The 20,176-nt window shown below is 48.3% G+C and overlaps 1 protein-coding gene across 5 annotated transcripts in view; it reads right to left on the bottom strand.

The window, feature by feature from the left end:
* CHST11 (carbohydrate sulfotransferase 11) overlaps positions 1 to 20,176 on the bottom strand; it is a 308,964-nt gene that overhangs the window by 188,536 nt on the left and 100,252 nt on the right. Inside the window, exon 1 of one of the 5 annotated variants that reach the window (XM_073021049.1) lies at positions 1,539 to 1,822. The exons of the other annotated variants lie outside the window; for them this stretch is intronic. The gene's annotated coding sequence lies outside the window, so the exon portion shown is untranslated. Of the gene's footprint in view, positions 1 to 1,538; positions 1,823 to 20,176 lie in introns of those variants that run through there. 5 annotated transcript variants of the gene reach the window in all.

Genomic DNA, 20,176 nt, shown 5'->3' with positions numbered 1-20,176 from the left:
GCTGTGAATCTCACCAAAATTCCACTGGCACCATACTCCAGCCCTGAACAGGCTGCCTTTTGTGGACTTCCCTCAGTGCATGGTAACCACAGAAATAAACCCAAATACACCAAAAAATGTAAATGGGTCGTGAGTGCTGTTACACTTATGAAGTCAGCAGTGTGAAATGTATAACAAGATTGTCTACAGATCTTTTGTTGACACGTGGTAAGAAAAATCTCCTCTTAAGTATAAAAAGGCCCATTTGTCTGGTTCTCAACCAGATCGGTCTCGAGTCAGCAGTATTTGAAACTGAAGCCCCAGTCATAACTGTGGGCTGCCCTTACCCGACACACACATAGGAGGAAAATTTGGATTTTTCACAGATATCCTCTATTCTGCCATGGGAGCCTAGGAAAGCAGAGGAAGTTGCCCTTGGCATTGACCAGACAATGAACTCATCATCCTGCTTCACCCAGAAATAGAAATGAAGCGTTAAACATAGCTCACTAGTGTCTGCTTCAGCATTACAGAGTGAGGTTAAGTTGCCTAAGAAAGTACAGAGTGGGAATGCTTACTTAATCCATGATAATGAAGCCTACCACCCCGATAATCCCACCACCCACTGCCAGCTGAAAGCATTTATTAAGCACCTAGTGTGTACACAGCCCTTCCTTCCTGGAGTGTTACAAAAGGAGCTCTTAAGTTTGGGCTGCATGAACACAATGTGAGTATACTTCATGTCACTGAACTATACACTAAAAATGGTTAAAATGGTCAATTTTATGTTACGTATATTTTACCATTTTCTTAAATACCAAAAAAAAAAAAGAAAGGCTGCAGTCCTCAGATTCACAAATCATACTGGCGCAAAACAGAAACACTCCGCCACGCAGATGTTTCCAGCACGTCCCCAGAGTGTCTGGGGCTGGTGAAAATAACATTTGCCCTGGCCCCGAGTGGCCGTGGTCTTTTGTTGAAGCACCCCACCCGCAGCCTCGGATTGAATCCACTGTCATTTCCACCTCTCTGGAGTCTTAGTACCGAGGTCTAGGGATTCTCCAACACGAATGTCCCTCAGGGGAGCCTGGGATGGTGTCAATGCAGATTCCTAGGCCCCCAAAATCCAGATCCTGAATCAATAGGCCTATCTCGGGGCCCAGAAATCTGCCCTTTTAAACATGTTCCAGGTGATTTTTAAGGATTTGGGAATGAATTAAAGGCCCTGGCTAAATGGAAGTGGGTGGATAACCAAATGCAGCCCTCGCATGGGCTTTGGAAATGACCAGAGACTGCAGCCATGGGAGGTGCTCCCAGCTCTTGCTCTCCAGTTCCGAGCTCTTCCCTGAAGAGTCCGTTGCTCTTCTCCAAGTTCTGGGAGGCCCCTGACCAAGTCCCTGAACAAGTGGCGGGCTCATATGTATGGTTCTGCCACCTTTCCCATTCTAGTGGATGGCCACCCAGAACCGGAACTCCCAGAATCTAGGCCCAGCCCTCTGCCACACATTTCGCATCACTGCACCTCAGTCTTCCCCTCTGCAAAATGGGTCTGCTAATACCTGCCCTGGCTTCTGCTAGGCCCTTTGTGTCAGGGATTCCAGCCCTTGTTCTCCCAAGCGTGTGACCTTGGGCTCTTCAGGTTTCACCTCTCTGGGTCTCAGCTTCCACATCTGGAAAGTAGGAATAAAAAGAGTACTTAGTTCATAGAGTTCCTGTGAGGACACAGTAGGCTAAGGCAAGAAAAGCTCTCCTGCCACTGAGAAGCAGAGTGAACCCTTAACATGAACCACCATCACGCCTGTGAGTAAGCTGACGTGGATATACTGTACTTGGGAGGGAACAGGCATAAGAGAGAACAGTTCTCACACTTCTATTTTAGAGACCAAAGCTCATGCACACATGCCACCCACCCACCCGAGGGCCATGATTTGTAATCACAGGGTGGGTGGCATGCGTGCACAAGCTCTGGTCTCTAACAATAGAAGACAAGAATGAATTTTGAAGAAGCTAAGCCTTTTATTTACAATATTGAGTTCCTCTACTCCCCAGGCAAAGACCAAGGAATACCCCGATAAGCAATTTCTGAGCACTGCCAAAGGAGGGAAGGGCAGGACGGGCCCTTCTGATGAAGCAGTGGCCTCCAAATCTGCTGTCTGCAGAACAGCCTCCTTCAGAAGGGGACAACTCGGTGGCTCAGCATCCTTTACCCTGACAGCTGGCTCACGCAGGCCAGGCTGCAGCCTGCACTCCACCCAACCCCACAGAACGGCACCTGCTGGCCACTCAGCAGCTCACTCAGAACACACTCAGAAATTTCCTTCAAACGGACAAGATATTCCTGCTCCCAGGCATTTCTTTGCCTTTTCAGTTGTCTAAGTTAAGACTCCCTTCACCTAGATTACCACAGAGGACTCGCGGAGGCCTTCCTGGCACCCTCATCCCTGCAATGCCACTACCCTGCATGTCTTCTTCAGAGCACTGTCTCCACCCGACATGGCCTCATCCCTGTCCCCAGTTCCTCCTCCAACCCTTAATGGCAAGCTCTTGGAGCCTCTTCTGTTCATAGCAGGAACACTGTCTGGCACACAGCAGATACTCAGAAAACACTTGTTGGCCGGGCGCGGTGGCTCAAGCCTGTAATCCCAGCACTTTGGGAGGCCGAGACGGGTGGATCACGAGGTCAGGAGATCGAGACCATCCTGGTTAACATGGTGAAACCCCGTCTCTACTAAAAAATACAAAAAGCTAGCCGGGCGAGGTGGCGGGCGCCTGTAGTCCCAGCTACTCGGGAGGCTGAGGCAGGAGATTCGCTTGCACCTGGCAGGCAGAGGTTGCAGTGAGCGGAGATCATGCCACTGCACTCTAGCCTGGGTAACAGAGCGAGACTCAGTCTCAAAAAAAAAAAAAAAAAAAAAAGCAAAAAAGCACAGTGGCTTGCATATCCTGAAACTGAATAAATGGTAGCAATTGTTAATACTGTTGCTATTTCTCCTAAATTCCTGAGTCGCTTGAAGGCAAGAACCTTGTGTATTCACTTCTGTATCCCTAATACTAACTGCCTGGCACTTTTTGTTGCAGGAAGGAAAGGAGCAGGCTTCTTTCTGAGGTCCCGCCATGCTCATCACCAGTGAGCTTGGTTCCTGATTTCAGAGAGAGGCATAGATGGGACACCGAGAAGGCACGTGGCTTGGGTGGGCTGCACAGTGCTGAAAGGTAGAAAGAGGATCTGCTGGAGTGTGGAAGGTTTACAGATGGTAAAATCCGCAGCTGCTCGCACACCTACTAGTGGGAGGGGGAGGCTTGCAAATGTTAAAAATGAGTCAACTTTCTCATATACAACAAGAACAACAACGAAGACAGTTGAGGAAGAGAGGAATAAACAGGGTGTGGGTGGACAAAAACAGGTACCTGAGCCTGGCTCTTGTGAAATGGAACCCTTTAGGAGTAGAGGTAGGGCAGGGAGGGCAGTCACTGGTTTACTGCAGATCCTCCCAAATAGGCTGGATCACAGCCGAGCTTCCAGATGCTCACTTCGGACTCCTCTGACACCACCGGAGAGATCAAACCCCAGGGCATGTTGGTTCTGTAGGTTGTCAGATATGTCAAGACCACTAACTGTTTCTATCAGAATTTAGAAATTCTGCAGACCGTGGAGGCGGCTGTTCAGACGGCCCAGTGCTCTGACCACACGCAAAGGAAGTTCCTTTCGCAACCCGTCCTCTTCCTCCAACTGTAAAGTAAGATTATGAAGCAGAATCAAGAGACTGCACTGAACCTCAAAAGGGAAAGCCCAGGGCTGGGGACTCGCAGTGCAGACTGGTCAATGGTGCCACCCCAATACCACCTGCACCAACATCACCTTCAATAGCAGGACTTATTCCCCCATGGCTCCATCAACGGGGCAGATCAACGGAGAAGGTGCAGCCTGAGAACCCTGGAGGCATCCCCTAGAATCTGGGCCCCAAATTCCAAGCTTGGAATCTCCCTACTTCATTATGTTCTTATCCCAGGCATAACGATTCTGTTGCTGATCAACCCAACAGGTCTGCTGTACCTAATAGCCATGACGCACTCAGCCACAGAGCTCTGTGTGATGAAGATGCAAAATGGACTCAGACGTCCTCTGAGCTCTTCCCCTAAGTTTTGAAGCTAACTGCTCAGAACAGAAAACTGAGATTGTAAGAGACACTGGTCTCGAAGTAAACTGTCCACAAATCCTGAGGATTGTTCCTTTGAACAAATGCATCTGGTTGTTTTTGTTGTATATGTTTTTTTATTCAGAATATAAAATGTTCTGAAAAGCTATGGAGTCTCACAAATTGAGCTCTAGTGACTAAGATGGTAACTCCAGGAGGGTTCTCTATTCCTAGAATTTCTTCCGCCAGAATAACCAAGTTGAGAAGTTTGTCAAATTTTGTTTCATAAGCTAGTAGTTTTACTTGTATTTGGAATCTAGAGCCAGACAATTGGGTACCAGTCCTGACCCTGTCACATCCTGGCTCTATGACCGTCAATACTAACCCTCTCCATGCTTCAGTTTTCTCCTCTGTGAAATGGTGATGAAAATAATAATACTTACCTCTCAGGAGTGTTGTGGGGATTAATGAGCTAATACATGAGAGCAACTAGAAGAGTACCTGGCATACTCTGAGGTACTTTATTCAGTAAGTATTTCAAAAAAGTTGCTACATACATAGACTGTCTTAAAGAGCTAATGACCTACTTTTATTTTTAAAGATCTCCAATGGCAGGTTTCAACTTTTAGCTTAGAAATAGAGAGGCAGTATAAAATAGTGGTTAACAGCATCAACTATAAAGCCATATTGCCTGGGATTGGATCCCAGCTCTGCCTCTTTTTCACTGTGTTAATTTGGTCAAGTTACTTAACCTCTCTGAACTTCAGTTTCCTTATCTGTAAAGTGGAGATAATATTGCCTCCAGGTTCAAGTGAGTTGATAAACACAAGCCACATTATAGATAACAGTAGAGTATGACAGTTGCTGCTGTCATTGTGTCTCTAGGGGAGGTCCCATCAGCAGCTCCCACGATCACATTTGTAAAATGTCAAGATGCCATTCAAAGTCCCAGGAAGCAACGAGGCAGCCAGCCATTCTCTTCGCATCTCAGCTCTGTTGGAAGGCGCTGACCTACAGCTCATCAGTAAATGTGTACCAAGCAGAAATCAGTTAAAATCAGCCACACTTGCTGCTGCAGTCTCCTCTGTCCCCATCCCATGGCAGGGCTGAGGGCTAAGAAGGCAGACAGAGGAGCTGTTGCAAGGACAGTGGGAGGGGGGCCGCTGGCACAGTACCTCTTGCTGCTCCAAGGCAACGGTAGCTGCTAGACAGCAGAGTAGCAGCAACACACCGCAGCAAGAGAGGACAGCCTGACTCCTCTCGCCAGGCAAAGCACCAGGCCATTCACGAGGCCGGAAGACAGGAAGACCCCAGCCCTAAATAGCAGCCCTGATCATGGGACCCAGCCCAACCTCTGACTCCCGGCATAGAAAAACAACACACATATGAGTTCTTCCTCCAGGCTCACCTGCCCTGGGAAGCCACAAATGCACAGACAAACTTGGTATCTCTGTCTTAGTCTACTCCTGCAGATATAACAAAATATCCTAGACTAAGGAATTTATCTTTGTATTGCTCACAGTTCTGGAGGCTGGGAAGTCCAAGATCAAAGCAACAGCAGATTTGGTGGCTGGCAAGGCACCGAATAGTGACGCTTTCTGTGTCCTCACATGGCAGAAGGGGTGAAGAGGCTCCCTCAGGCCTCTTTTATAAGGACACTAATTCCATTCATGAAGGCAGAGCCCTCAAGACCTAATCACCTCCCAATACTATTGCATTAGGGATTAGGTTTCAACACTTGAATTTGTGGGAGGTACACAAACATTCAGACCATGGCAACCTCTAAACTTTGCACGCAGCTCATGGGTTATATGGCCCTGGATCCTTGCTCAACATTGTCAGGTACACAGGAAAAAATTCACAGGAGAGCTCATGCTAGGTGGAGCTGTAAGGCTCTCACTGGGGACAGAATAAAGTGTTTCAACAGGAATGAAACTAGAGGTACTTCGGGCAGGCAGCAGAGGGGATGATTCCTGGAGGAGGGAGCTGGATCTTAAAGGACAAAAGGAAATAAAGGAAGAGGCAGGAAGAGAGGGACAATGACATAAGCCTCATAAAACATCCACCCAGGGAACACCTTTCTACCCAAAAAGAAACTAATCATTTCAAACAAATGTCTCTCTACCCTCCAGAAGAGCATTGCATTTTCTGCCAGATCTAATTGAAGCAGGCAGATATTTTGTAACCGCACCTCCCTGCCTAGCAAAAAATGTTCCAACTTGTCAGTCATCCTCCATCTCAGGTGCCTTCTGTCTGCTCCAGGTGATGTGGCCCATCCGACCCATGCAGCTCATTTTCCCAAATATTCCCGCAGCTCAAACTTGGCAAGCGTAAGGGCTATGCTATTTTATCAGTGTGATACTGTACTCCATTCTTTAGACACAGCAGCAAGTTTTGCAAATTGGTCCTGATGGAGAACCTCACATTTAAATGTACTGGGCGGGAGGTGTTCCATCAGGAACAATTTGCACAACTTAGCGACATAAATTGTACATGTGTATGTGTGTGTACATGCACATATGTGTGTGTATATATATTTATATTCATTCACCTTACAAGAAGGCTGCCTTACACTAGATACTTAAGTCTCTGGGTCTCAATTTCTGTAACTGTAAAAGTATACATTTTCTCAGGCTCAGGCACTATGGGGAAAAGATTCTAAGGTTCCATTCAGGTTCAGCACAGAGAAAGGTGCTGGGATCCATTAGTGATGTCTGCTGTGCTCACACTAGGCGAACATGGGAGGTGTATGTACCTGTAGGTGTTTGTAATTTCCCAAACGGAGGGTAATTTCAACTTTCTAAAGACCTATTCTTTCAAACATTCTGAGGATTGAATTATAAAGGCCAAACTCATGGGTTCAAAGGACTCCCTCTGCTGCAAAGAGAGGAACAATGCTGTCTGTGTTGAGAAGATCCCTCCAGAACCCACCCTCACAATCCCTGAGAGCACACCTCACAGGCCCTCAGGTGAAAGTCACAAAGTTGCTCCTCTGCCAGGACCTGCGGGGATGGAGGAATGTCTTCCAGCATGAGAAACCAGGCGTTTTTGTTCCGCTGTTGAGTCACAGTAACTTCTGCGAGAGTCTAAAATTATTTCCATTATGAGCGGCTTTCATTTTGTAGGCAGACCGCCCCCCACTCCAACCCCTAGATGTACTTTAGAAGAAAGAACAGAGAAGGGAGAATTTCACACAAGTGACAATAAGGACTGGAATAGACTCTGAGATAAGGCTTAGGGGAAAGAACAGAGAAAGAAGTAATTTATGGGGGACCATAAAGCCTCAAAACCTCTCAGTGAGGAATATTCTAGATTCCCATGAGAGCAGTGACACTGAGGCACAGAGTCATCAGGTTAACTCTCATGAACATCACATGGCCAGAGAATGGTTTCCAAGCCCTCGTTCTTTGCATGCCACAGTCATGCTGCCTGGACATACTCCAGAAGGCTGAGTGTATCCAGAGAATCTAGAACATTCACAGGCCTGGGAATGGAGGCAAAGGGGGAAGCACAAAGGAGTGAAAATGTGGCTGCCACACGGGCCATCCCTGCTCTCCTGAGAAACGTGGTAAGCACAGGCCTGCAGGTTCTGTCCCAACTTCTCAACAACCGTAGCCATTTCCCTGTGGCAAACACAGGGAGAAAATGGTACACCGTGTTCCTTTCTCTCTAAGAGGTGAGCCAGAAGTCTGCCCAATTTCAAGAGCCTGCTGAGGAGAACAACAGAGCACCCTAATTAGCCCGGGTTTCCTAACAACTATACTGGTGATGCCAAAGTCACACAAATCCCCTGGGTCTCCTCATCCTGGAGCATTTGTTCTACTCTCACTCCCTGCCCCACTGCCTGAAGACTCCTCAAATACTGGTGATAGAGCATCTTAGCGCTGGGGGCTTCCTGAGCCATGGGTTAATATTCAGGTAGACAATTTACAAAAGTCCTAGAGGCCAGGTGCAGTGGCTTATGCCTGTAATCCCAACACTCTGGGAAGTTGAGGCAGGTGGATCACTTGAGGTCAGGAGTTTGAGACCAGCCTGGCCAACTTGGTGAAACCTCATCTCTACTAAAAATACAGAAATTAGCCCGGCATGGTGGCACGTACCTGTAGTCCCAGCTACTCGGGAGGCTGAAGCAGGAGAATCGCTTGAACCTGGGAGGTGGAGGTTGCAGTGAGCCAAGATCATGCCACTGCACTCCAGCCTGAGCGACAGAACGAGACACTGTCTCAAAAAAAAAAAAAAAAAAAAAGTCCTAGAAAACATGGAGGCTGCCCAGGTGGTCCCAAGAGTCCCTTCCAGGATAGGAATTCAGAGGCATCTACAGCTGGTTTCTCCTCCTCCCACCATTCACCACCAGGGAGCTCTTGAGTCCCCACCACTGGAGTCACCCTAGGTGTGAAAGGCAAATTATATTATTGGGGGGAAAATAATACAGATGTGGTTTGGCTGTGTCCCCACCCAAATCTCATCTTGAACTGTAGCTCCCATAATCCCCACATGTCACAACAAGAACCTGGTAGGAGGCAGTTGAATCATGGGGGTGGGTTTTTCCCATGCTGTTCTAATGATAGTGAGTAAATCTCAAGAGATCTGATGGTCTTAAAAAAGGACAGATTCCCTGCACACACTCCCTAGCCTGCCACCAGGTAAGACGTGCCTTTGCTCCTCCTTCACCTTCCACCATGACTGTGAGGTCTCCCCAGCCATGTGGAACTGTAAGTCCATTAAATTTCATTTTCTTTATCAATTAGCCAGTATTTCTTCTTCATAGCAGTATGAAAATGGACGAATACAAATACATTGGCAAAGGATCACTGACTCGCGTCTTGGACAATTCTAACCCTAGGCAGACTTGGGGAAAAAAGAGGCAAGATTTATCAAGGCTTAATATTGGGAGGGAACTAAGCTCCAAGAACCTTGCAGTGAGGGGCCACAGGAATATCATAACACCAGCAGTTACATTGTTTGCAGACCCGCTAAACCCTGAGCACTGTGGTTCCAGCTTCAGAGGCACTATCGCATTTAATTCTCTCAAGAGCACCATGAGGTGGACACTATGATCTCTACTTTAGAGATAAGAAGCTGAGGGATTGAGAGATGAGATGACTTTCCCAAGGCAACACACTAATCGTCATTCATCCAACATAGATTTATTCCACATGTGGCTCCCGCACTGTCCTAGATTGGGAGCCATGGAGTGGCAGAGCGGGATCCACACCCAAGTGTTTGGACTCTGGAGTGTGTCTGGGCTTCCGTAATGCCCCAGTGGGCTGGTCCCCAAGGGAAACATCAGGTGTTTGCTGAACTATGAAGACACACAGAGGAGACCCACCTGAGAAGCTCAGGTCTCAGCCCACTCTGGGGGGTGCTCATCCTTGCAGCTGCAGAAAGGGGGAAGACTAGGGGGAAACAGGGTCTCATTAGAGCTCTTGGGGGCAGAGACTGAGTCTACCTGATCCTCGATGCTCCTGGGTGTCTCCACATAGATCTCAAATAACTGTCCCAGGAACATGTTCCAGCCACACCTTAGTAGTGCCAGACCCCAGAACCACTTACACAGAGGGTAACCAAGAGCAGGCTGTGGAGTCAAATGACAACTGAGCACCTATAAGAAACTGAGAAATGTTCCCCACCTGATCCATTCCAGGGCCAAGCAGAGCCTACCCCAAACCCCTCCCGACCCACACAACCCCAGAGAGCCCCTTACATGTGCACTGAAAACCACCAAGAGCAAACACCCACAACCAGTCCCACCAGATCCAGAACAAGAACACCAACCCCCACCATCTCACCAGTCTACCCCATGGAAGAAGGATGGGTTTATTTCCTGCCAATTTATCATGGAAAAGGTCATGTTCTGCAAGGCTATTAAACAAGCTAAAATTACATTTATGGATGAAAAGGCTATTATGACTATTGAAGAATTCATGCATGGTGCACTGGAGATAATCAAGGTAAACAAAAAAATCTTCAAGCTGATGGATGGTGTGACCTAGGAAATACAAAGATGAATGAGACAAAGATCCCCAAGCTTTCGTGGGAGCACACAGCCCCTTGAGCAAGAGTGAAAAAGGCTACTGTGGAAGTGATCATAACGACTGCTTTGAGTATTTCCTTCATGCTGGAGATGATCTAAGCACAGCAGACACTATCAGCTCAAAATGGCCGAGCACAGTGGCTCACACCTGTAATCCCAGCACTTAGGGAGGTCGAGGCAGGCGGGTCACTTGAGGTCAGGAGTTTAAAACCAGCCTGGCCAACAGGCAAAACCGTCTCTACTAAAAATACAAAAATTAGTCGGGCTTGGTAGCAAGCGCCTGTAATCCCAGCTACTTGGGAGGCTGAGACACGAGAATCACTAGAACCCGGGGAGACGGAGGTTGCAGTGAGCCAAGATCACACCACTGCACTCCAGCCTTGGCAACAGAGCAAGACTACATCTATAAAATATAAAAATAAAAGAATAAAAAATAAAATCACTTCCCAACAACCCTCTATGAGGTGAGTTCTGTTACTACCATGCCCATTTCACAGATAGGGAAACTGAGGCCCCAAAATGGTAAGTCAACACAGTGGAGAATCAAGAATGCCCCTTTAACTCATTCTGTGCTTTGAGAAGATGCCAAGAGGCAGACAAATGTCCAATCATCATGAATTGCCACCCCTGTTGCCTATATGAGATTTCACAAAGTCCTGTCCCTCATGCTCAGGTGGGGCCCCCAGAGACTCAGCCCTAACTCAATGTAGCTACTGGACCCTGGGCAGGCCTGGCAGGCAGGCTTTCTGGTCCTCTGTGAGATAAGGATTGGATTAATAATGCCTAAGCCCCCTTGAGCTCTAAAATCTTGCAACTAAACCAGGATATGATCACCTTTCATTGGATAATGATTTTGATATCATTGAAAAATGGGTGCTAAATTCTCAACACACTACACCAACCAATTTGCCAACAGGACAAAGTGCAGTCACTTTAGCCTGAGGAGACTTTTGAGTTTTGCTCTGGGCCAGGGAAGGCTCTGGAAGGCTCAAGCAAAGGCTCTGACCACTATTTTGGGCTCTGCACTTTTTCCTACTGGAGTAACTCAGGTGCATTTGGGAATGGTAATTCCCAAATCACATCTGTCCCCCTAGAGCTGGTTTTCCTAGCCCTGTCCACTTGACCTCTGTGGGACCTGCGCCCTCTCCTACTAGCATAAGTAGCCTCCTCCGTCATGGCCCATATTTCTGCAAATCAATTCCATTTCGGGTGGATGACAGCACTGCTAGGAACACCACCAACCAACTAGAGCACCAGTGTCCCCTGCCATGTCAGTGGCATTTCTGGAAATGAGGCCCAGCCAGGAAGGTAGGGGCAGGAAAGGAACCAGATATATCCAGAACAGAAACAACAGATTGGAACCAGGGGACTGAGCAGTGGGAGCTATTGAAGGTATGAGCTCTGGAGTCTAGTATTCCCAAGTTCCAATCCCTCCTCTGACTTCTCTAAGCCTCAGTCTCTCTAATCCCAGCTACTCTGGAGGCTGAGGCAGGAGAATCGCTTGAATCTGGGAGGCAGAGGTTACAGTGAGCCAAGATTGCGCCACTGCACTCCAGCCTGGTGACTGAGTGAGACTCCGTCTACAAAAAAAAAAAAAAAAATGGACCTAATAACGGACCTACACAATAAGACCGTTGTGAGGATTAACCAGAAGTAGCACCTATGAAACCCTTAGCGCAGTGGCTGGCACAGAGCAAGCATTCAGTGACAATAGTAATACAGAAGATACAGGGCGTTGTTTTCCATTAGACTCCAGCAGAATCAAATCATTTCCAATTCAAGCTGTGGGTGAGCCCTGAATCGTTTCCACTTCACAGTTCAGAATTATCTTTTATTTTGCTGTGGCAGAGACTTCACCTGTTCCCCAAAACCCGGTCTTGCCTTCTTTCACAGTGTTAGAAAGTGAGTCAGGCATGCTGGCACCCAGAATAAAGACCAGCTAAAAACCCCTTTCAGCAAGAAGTATGCCACATGGCCCAGTTCTGGCCAATGGGATTATGAAGACACCCTTTGTCACTGTTCCCCCTTTCCCTGCAAGGGTAAGAATGTAGTGGAGGGCCATCTTGGGCTACATGGATAAGGTCAACACTCAGTGTGGGGGCAGAACAATAAGATGGGAGGGGTCTAGTCTTCCAATGCCATGGCGTCGCCACATCAGGCCATGTCAGGACTGTTTAGTGAGAGATGAACTCCCATCTTCTGTAAGCCATTGCTATTTGGTTGCCATGGAATAGCAGTCAGTCCCATAACCTAACACACTCATGTTTCTTCATCTGACCCTCACAAGTAGCAAATGAGGTTGGTAAAATTATCTTACTCATCTCACAGATGGGAAAAAGTACCATAAGGAAGTTAAGTGACTACTCCAAGCCAAACCCCTCTAAGTGACTGAGCTAGAATTTCGGCTCCAATTTGAGTGCTCCTCTCCCAGGTTATGTGATACTTCTGTTGCAGACTCAGACCCCAGGAGACATGGCTGACCACAGCAATGTCACAGCAGAATTCGATTCACAGCAAATCCAGCGAGCACCTTGGCATTCTGCTAATTCCAAGAGACACAGAATGCGTGACATGCAGCCCCCATACTCAAGGAGCTCACAGTCTAATAGAGGAGTTGATAATGGAGGATGTAGCAGCAACACTTTGCAAAGGGTTTTCAGATTCATTATGGAAAAGCAGAACAAGGACATCGCCTGCAGAAACTAAGCTTGTAGAGGTTAAATGACAAATCCAACATCACTCCCTAAGTGGGGGAACTGGAACTTGAACCCTTATCTTTCAAATTCAAGTCTTGTGCCTTTTCTGCTGCTCAATTATAAAGTGCCATAAAGTACTAATGCCGCCTGCTGGGGCATGACCATCCCTTCCCGCCCCATCTCAAGATGCTTCCCGGTGCTGATCCATGTTTTTGAGTTTGAATAGCACACATCAAATTCACCCCATCCAAGACTGAATACCTAGAAGGTACCATGAGCCCCGCTATGGCTCAAACAAACCTTCCCACTGCTCTGCCATGTTGAATTCCTAGGTTAACTACAAAGCAATGCCTGTCTACCTATGAGCAGAAGGTAAACTGCAAACATGGTTGAATAGAATCATATTAATACAACTGCCTTATCTTTTTTCAATACGAATTTGGTTTCCTGCAGGCCTTTGATGTGCATCTGGTCAATACTAACCTGGATTATAATCAAGTAAACACCCAACCTTGACCGTTAAGACCCTACATAATCTAACCCTTGCCTGCCTCTCCCATCCAATCCAGCCTCATCAGTCCTCTAACACGCCCAGCTCTTCCCCACCTCTGAGCCTTCATCCTTGGTATTCCCTCTACCACAAACACTCTTCCCTTAGAAATTCCCATGGCTCACCCTTCCCATCCCTTCAGTCTCTGCTCAAAAGCCACCCTTCAGGGAAGACTTCCTCAATGGTACCTTCCAAAATATTAGATTGGTGCAAAAGTAATTACTGTTTTCTTCATTACTTTTAAAATGGCAAAAACCACAATTACTTTTGCACCAACCTGTAGTTTTCCCACTTCATCACTCCATTTCCTTGCCCTGCTTAAATGGCATTCTTCATTACCCCAAATTACATTATTTACCACGCGTGTGTTTTTTTATTTTATTTTATCTTTTTGAGATGGAGTGCTACTGTTGTTGCCCCAGGCTGGAGTGCAACGGCACGATCTCAGCTCACTGCAACCTCCACCTCCCGGATTCAAGTGATTCTCCCACCTCAGCCTCCAGAGTAGCTGGGATTACAGGTGCCCACCACCATGCCCGACTAATTTTTGTATTTTTAGTAGAGATGGGGTTTTACCATGTTGGTCAGGCTGGTCTTGAACTCCTGACCTCAGGTGATCCACCCGCCTTGGCCTTCCAAAGTCCTGGGATTCCAGGCATGAGCCACCGCGCCCAGCCGTGTTCACTTGTTGATAGTCTGTCTTCCCCACCAGAATGGAGGCTCCATGAAGGGAGGGCCTTTGTTTGCTTTAATGCTATCTCCTTAGTCCTGGAATGAAGCCTGGCACATAACAGGCGCTCAGTAAGTATTTGACAAGTGAGTGGATGAATTAATTTGTTGAACATTTACTACATGCCAAGTAGTGTGCTAGGCTCTGAGGATACAGCAACTGAAAACCAAAAACCAAAATACTATCCCTGCCCTTGAGTTTACAGCTTGGAGAGGCAATACCTAGAGAAGAACCCCAGCCCAGAAGTGCTAGGAGAGTCCCCATGGTGTTCCAGAAGCACAGAAGAGAAAACACCGTCCCTGCTCCCATCCCACTGATCGATATTGGGGAAGCACAGCTCCTCCCTCTCGGTGGGAACACAACCTTGTAAGACACACGGCTGCCGCAGAAGCCTACGGTCCAGCAGCAGATTCCACCCACCTCCAACGGAGAATGCAGCTGTGCTGTAAAGATGGGTTTGTGACTCACCTGCTTAGGAAGCAGTCACCCACATAGAAACCTAAAATCATTTTTGAAAAATCTCTATTAGAGATGCTCCTGGTGCCCAAGACTTAGAATTTAAAATTTCTAGGCCAGGTGCACTGACTCAAGCCTGTAATCCCAGTACTTTCGGAGGCCAAGGCGGGCAGATCACTTGAGGTCAGGAGTTCAAGACCAGCCTGGGCAACATGGTGAAACCCTGTCTCTACCAAAAAATACAAAAATTAGCTGGGCATGGTGGCGTGCACCTGTAGTCCCAGCTACTTGGGAGGCTAAGTCAGGAGAATCGTTTGAACCCAGGAGGTGGAGGTTGCAGTGAGCCAAGATCACGCCATTGCACTCCAGCCTGGGCGACAGAGTGAGAACCTGTCTCCAGGAGAAAAAAAAAAAGAATTTCTGCTAAACAGAGAGAATGACAATAGGCAACAGAATTAATTCTGTACACTCTGGGAGGGGAGGGGGCGGGGGAGGGTACAGACATGGGAGCCTCCAATTTGCAGGAATTGGTACAATTCAGATGAACATCATTCAGAGAATAAGGAGACTTCAAGCCCCCTCCCCAGCTTTTCCTTAAAACAAATCATAAAGACAGGTGCAGAGATGGGGCCTAGGAGACAGCCAGGCAGAGGGCTGGGGGCTCAGTTTCAAGAAGTCTCATCTGTCTCAAGTCACAGACAGGTGTGAAGGCTTCGAGAGGTCCCTCTCTGGCCCTGGCATGCCCACCAGCAGGGACGGCGTCAGCTCTTCCCTTTAGTCACCCAGGCTGCTGGGGGAGGCAGAGGCAGAGGGGGTGTTCTGTGAAAGTCAAGGCTGAAATATTGATGAGGGGGAATAACTGCACATCTCCACGGCTGGAGGACAGGAGCTGCTGCTGCGGCTGGAAAAGGTCCTCTCCGCACAGCAGAGCTGGTCCTGTCTGGCCCTGGGTGGAACTGCACTCGGCTCCAGCTCTGGGCCTCTGTACAGGTTGTCCCCACCCCTGAAATGCACGCCCTGCTTTCCTGCCTCTGTACTTCCTTCCCCCAAGTCAGACCTACACCCACACGAAGCCTTCTCTGATTGCTCCAGCCCACACTGGTTGAGAATCACAGAAACCTGGGGAAGCTTCAGGATTAATTTGGTTCCCACATTTCCCTGGGAGAAGAATCCGCCGTTGGTAAGATGGAGTGAGCTGATTTCCTCGCCTCTCTCCCCACCTCCTTCCCTCCCACCATGCTCTTGCCCCTCCTAGGGACAATCCACCCTCCTTCGCTACAGACTCCTTCAATTCACTCAACAAATGTTCCCTCCTCTCCCGCCCTCTCCCTTTGAGACCAAGGCCTGCCCACCTGACCACCTGGATTCCCGTTCAGCCGCCCTCCTCTCCCCTCTGAGCTTTGGGCCCTGTTCCTCTCCCCTGGGCCGTCGTTATCTGAAACCCAGGCCAGTGCCGCGCCTCTCCTGTCCCCGCCCCATGCGTCCCCCTCCCAGTGCTCACCATGCATTCTGACCACACACACCTCCACTTCAGCTCCTTCAATGGCTCTCCTCTGCCTAGTCCAGGATCAGGTCCAAAGCCTTTACCAAAGCCTATAAGCCCCTCATGACCTGGCCTCCCCAGCCTCCAGGTTCCCAGCTGGTGATGAGCAGTGAAGGAGCCCTGTTCCCCAGTACACAGCCCAGAGAACCAGAAAGAGGCAGAAGTGAGTTCACTTCCCTTCAGACTAACCCCACGCCGGTACATTCCCGCCTTACAGCCATCCCCACTGTTGTGGGTTGAATTTTGTCCCTGAAAAAGAAATGTCCAGACCAACCAGCACCTATGAATGTGACCTTATTTGGAAACAGGGTCTCTGCAAATGTCATCAAGTTAAGATAAGGTCATACTGGAGTAGTGTGAGCCCTAATCCAATCTCCAATGACTGGTGTCCTTACAAGAAGAGGGAAATCTCTTTTTTTGAAACACAGTCTCGCTCTGTTGCCCAGGCTAGAGTGCAATGGTGCAGTATTAGCTCACTGCAGCCTCCACCTCCCGGGTTCAAGCAATTCTCCTGCTTCAGCCTCCTGAGGAGCTGGGACTACAGGTGCATGCCACCACACCCGGCTAATTTTTATATTTTTGGTAGAGATGGGGCTTCAACGTGTTGACCAGGCTGATCTTGAACTCCTGACCTCAGGTGATCCACCCACCTTGGCCTCCCAAAGTGCTGGGATTACAGGCATGAGCCACCACACCCAACCCAAGCAGAGGGAAATCTGAACCCAGAGACACACAGGGAAGGAAGACAGTGTGAAGACAGAACACACAGGGCAGAATGTCAGGTGAGGATGGAGGCGGAGACTACAGAGACTTGTCTACAGGCCAGGGAGCACTAAGGACTGCCAGCGACCACAGAAGCCAGGAGAGACACATGGGAAAGATTCTTCTTCAGAGCCTCCAGAAGGAACCAAGCCTTGATCCCAGACTTCCAGCCTCCAGAACCATGAGAGGATAATGTCTGTTTCAAGCAACCCACTTTATGATAATGGGAATTTGTATGGCAGCCCTGGGAACCTAACATATCCACCCTGCCAAACTCCAGGATCATACGGATCGTCTTCCTGTCTCCCTTGTATAATCCCTTAGCTGGGAGAAGGGGGGCTTTGCAGCCAGCTGAACCACCTAGAATAAGTTTCCTGAGGCCTCAAAGCTTTCTCCTCTGTAAAATGGGGCCCCACGGGGCCCCACACTGTCTTAGATGCTAGAGATAATATATGTAACTAACTTATGCAGAAAAATAAACAAGCATCAGCTGCTGCTATTCCTGTGCCTTGTCTTTCTGGGGGAGGAGGGTCTTTCTGGTCCCTCCAAAGCTCATCCCTGCATGTGCTCCACACCTGCACTGCTGAGACCCCAAAGAGTGGAGCTGCCTCGGTCAAGTGTCCCAGGGTCTGATTCTGGAGAGCTGCTCCTCCCACCACCTGACGGTTATCCCTCTCCCTTCCTTCCCAGGGGGACAGGCACCTTCCTTTCTCATCCACCTGGACTCCCTGCCCGGAGAGCGGCAGGGGCTGGATCCCCCCAAGGCTGCCTTTGTGCGGCTGCCAACACACAACCTGTTGCTTTTAAGAATAGGCCCCTTGCCAGCTCCATCTGCCTCAGGGACCAGCTGTTTAATGGAGCCTAGAGTTGGCTCCAGGGAAGACAATGAATTTTAATGCTTCCGGACTCAGCAGTCAGGCAGAACCCAGCCTCCCAGGCATGGTCATGAGGGGCTCAGAAATTGTGGGGCCCAACCCCCATCCTGGACCCCTGAGTTCAGGGTGGTTGAGCCACTTGTCCAAGATCCCACAGCTGGGGAGTGGCAATTAGTTCCCAAATCAGAGAGAACCAGCTGTTTCTCTGAGTCCTACACAGAACAGCATCTTTTATAAAGTTAAAAATATGCAGAGAAGACAGGAAATGACGGGGAAAGAGGCAGAAGGAAAGGTGTGTGCCTCCTGTCTAGAAAATGAAAGAAATATCTTCTCAGGTCACTCCAGATGACAGAAATTTAACTCACAAATCTAAAAAGTAAAATCCCTATTACAAAAATATATTTCTCCCTTCTGTGGGTCAACTCTTCCTTAGCCTACTCATCTTCACTCCCCACTCTGCCCACCATTCCCACAGATACTGTTTTCCATGGGTTCCGCCAGAGAACAGAGGCCCTTCCTCCAGAGAGCAAGCCACAAGGTGTGCACAACCTCGGCTGCTCCCTGCCTCCCTGATGTGGCTGGAATCAGAGTATCTTATTTCACAAGCTTGGCACTGACAAAACATTTTGGAGGAGGACTTGATAAAGCCCCACGTTAACACTCACTGCCATTTGCCTAACACAGCACTGAGTGAGTAAAAGAACAAATGAACAACTGAGTGAGTGAATGAATGAAATAGTTGAGATCACACGCTCGGAAACTGGATTTTCCAGTAACTCAGTAACATACCTCTCCACTGACCCTGGTACAGCCTCAAGTCCCCCTTTTTCCTGATTCTGGATGGGGAAAGCAATATCATTGGTTGGCTGGCTCAGGGTCTCAGGTTTTGGTCCTGGCTCAAGCCCATAGGAACCATAAGAGAACCACATGTGGTCAGCATAAGAGGGCTCTCTGAGGGCAGCTAGTGCTGGCATTTTCACCTGTTTTTAAGTCATGGAAGCCTCTGTTGAAAGAAAATCATATACAGAAATCTCAGTATTGCACAGATTGAAGCAGAGGTGCTCTGGCAAAGAGGCAGTAGATGCTCACTCCTCCTCCATCCTCCCCAGCAGCCCCTGAGATTTCTCTGTGGGGCCTCAGGTTCCTGGGTACCCAGTGTGAAAATGCCTGATCCAGGACATGCCTCTTGCTTTATGCAGCTGGGGAAATGGAAGCCCAGAGCAAGGAACATACCCTGACTCATCACCAGGAGCAGTAACACCAGCACCAGAGCCCATGCATCCTTGCTCCCAGTCTTACCCCCATCTCCAATCACTTTGCCAATCACCAGTCAGCCAGGCCCATCAAGATGGGCATTTCCTCACTAGGACATGGTGCCCCTGTCTCTTGGCCCTAGCACAAGCTGTTCCCTCTACCTGGATTGACCCTCCTGTCAAACCCTTGGTACCCTCTTGTTATCTATGGTGGAAAGATTCTAAGACAACCCCCAGTGACCCCCAAATCCTGGTATTCACAGCCTGTGTAATGCCCGTTCCTCCCTGGGCATAAGCTAGCCTAACTTGCTTCTAAATAATGGAATACAGCAAAGGTGAGGACATATTGCTTCCATGATTACATTATATAAGATTATAATTTCCCTTGTGCCATCACTGTCTTTATGGCTTTGATGAAGTAAACTGCCTTGTTGTGAGCTGACCAGAGACACCAACCAACATGGCAAGAATCAAAACCTACCAGCAATCATGTGAGCTTAGAAGTGGATCCTTCCCCAGTCAAGCCTTCTGATGAGACTCCAGCCCTGGCTGGAGGCCAGAGAGAGACCCTAAGGCAGAGGACCCATCTAAGCTGTGCTTATGTTCCTAACCCACAAAAACTGTGAGATAATAAATGTGTGTTCTTTTAAGCTGCTAGATTTGTGACAATTTGTTATGCAGCTGATATGGTTTGGCTCCATGTCCCCACCCAAATCTGATGTTGAATTGTAATTCCCAATGTTAGGGGAGGAACCTAACATTGGAACGTGATTAGATCATGGGGGCAGATTTCCCCCCATGCTGTTCTCATGATAGTGAGTTCTCACAAGATCTGATGGTTTAAGGGTGTGGCACTTCCCCCCTAGTTCTCACTCTCTCTCTCACTTCACCATGTGAAGATGTGCTTGCTTCCCCTTTGTCTTCTGCCATGATTGTAAGTTTCCTGAGGCCTCCCAGCCATACTTCCTGTACAGCTTGTGGAACTGTAGTTCAATTAAACCTCTTTTCTTCATAAATTACCCAGTCTCAGGTCGTTCTTTAAAGCAGTGTAAGATCGGACTAATAAAACAGCAATGGTAACTAAGACACTGCCCTAAGGCATTACTACTTGCCTTTGGGAATTCAGTTCAAAGTACACTTCCTATGTGAAGCCCTCCTGCAA

This window comes from Chlorocebus sabaeus, chromosome 11, assembly GCF_047675955.1.
Source record: "Chlorocebus sabaeus isolate Y175 chromosome 11, mChlSab1.0.hap1, whole genome shotgun sequence".
Classification (NCBI taxonomy): domain Eukaryota; kingdom Metazoa; phylum Chordata; class Mammalia; order Primates; family Cercopithecidae; genus Chlorocebus; species Chlorocebus sabaeus.
Note: the sequence above shows the minus strand (reverse complement) of the source record. Positions and strands in the feature narration are given on the sequence as shown.